Source organism: Ixodes scapularis, unplaced genomic scaffold (genome assembly GCF_016920785.2).
Source record: "Ixodes scapularis isolate PalLabHiFi unplaced genomic scaffold, ASM1692078v2 PGA_scaffold6__148_contigs__length_123643588, whole genome shotgun sequence".
NCBI lineage: Eukaryota > Metazoa > Arthropoda > Arachnida > Ixodida > Ixodidae > Ixodes > Ixodes scapularis.
Window position 1 is genome coordinate 66,443,638 of NW_024609881.1, and position 1,652 is coordinate 66,445,289.

Here is a 1,652-nt window from a genome sequence, read left to right on the forward strand (position 1 = left end):
TACACTTGGGCCGTAAGCATCACACCCCTTTTCCCCTTTGAATACCTTTCCTGTCCTTGAAATCCGCTCCCCTACCTCTCGAATATGCGCGCCGCATGCTGAAGGTCTGTCAAAACAGGACACGTTTTGTGCAGCCACAGCTTTTGCTATCGCTACAAATGAATGGTTTCTTTCGGTTCGGGTCCGCTTGCAAACTTTTCTTTTCTGTTTTTTTTTGCGTTGGGGGAATGCTATTCACGACTTGGGTTCTTGGAGAGAGGTTTTAAGGGTGCTCATCACCTGGATCCAGAGTCACACGCTTTGCTGGCTGTCGCCAAGACCCCACCATTTTTGGCAATGGCCAATCTTCTGAAAAAAAGAGAGAGGAGGGGACGAGAGAGGGGACGCGAGGAGGAAAGGCGTGCTGTTTCTATGGTTGATGCCCTCACTGAAAACGTAGGTGCTCGCAGCAAACTTCCCGCTTTTAAGAAGCGTGCACACTTTTTTTTTTGCCGTGCACGGCATTTTTTTTTTTATGTTTAGGCAACCCCTGAGTCGTGCGCTAATCAACACGTTTTTACTAAGAAAAGCCACCTTTCAAGTAATGCCGATTTTGTCTGTGCTATGTCATGAACATATGTCACGGCTCAGGCTCGCATAGAGCTACGTTCTTTATGGTTGGAGAAGTACAATCTAGACTTTTTGGCTTTGTAAAAAAGAAAATAGACTTGTTTAAATTTGTTGATTCATATTACCTCAAACGCCTCTTCGGCATTGCATATATAAGGACGAGACCGTTGGATATGAAACCTAAACATAAACCGTCGTGAAATCGCTAAACGGTTACCGGAAAAAGAACCTACTGCACAACACATTATCTTCCATAAAAAAATAACACAAGTACGACCAAAGTTCAATGTTTTCATCCAGTTAGGGATCTTACAGGCCCATAGGAATAAAATGTGTCAACACCTTTTATTCGGTGACCATCTATCTCAATTGTAAATGCCATCGCTTTCCGAGACCCTTAGACATTGGCAGTGTCTTTGGTTATGTGCAAATATGTTCTACACAATTTGATATCTAAATAATATTAAAAACGTAATCAAACATTTTTCCCACAGCCAATATTTAAAGTTAACTACCTTTCTTACTACAAATATTTTCAGAGTATGAAGAACTGCGTCATAACGTGCCGTGATTCGGTATCCGGTATGTATGCAACTGTGGACACCTACTTCGCTCCATTTGGCTACCCATGCGGAAAAAATGGAGAGGTAGGATATCACAAAATACACTTTCTTTAAGTTTTCATGCAGCTTAGGGGTATAGGTGTTTCTGATGAGTGCAGAGAAAAGAACCTGTCATTTAGGGGAGCTAGAGGACCAGCAATTTAAGAAACGCATTAAGTGCCCGGTACTGAACGTCTTACCATTGCTCGGTAGTCAATAAAATTTCGGTATCAGTGGATAAGAAAGTCGAAGAGCCGATCACGATCTCAGAATCAAGACCCTAATGGTCCACACCCTGCAATCTTTCAACTGACAGCGACTCTATGTGTAATATCCGGCTCCAGCGAATCTTCAGTGATACGCAGCCTGTTCTTTTAGGCTTTCTAAATTTGTGTTCAAAAAGGCCGTGATTGCTACACTAATACAGTCTGCCAACTTTAA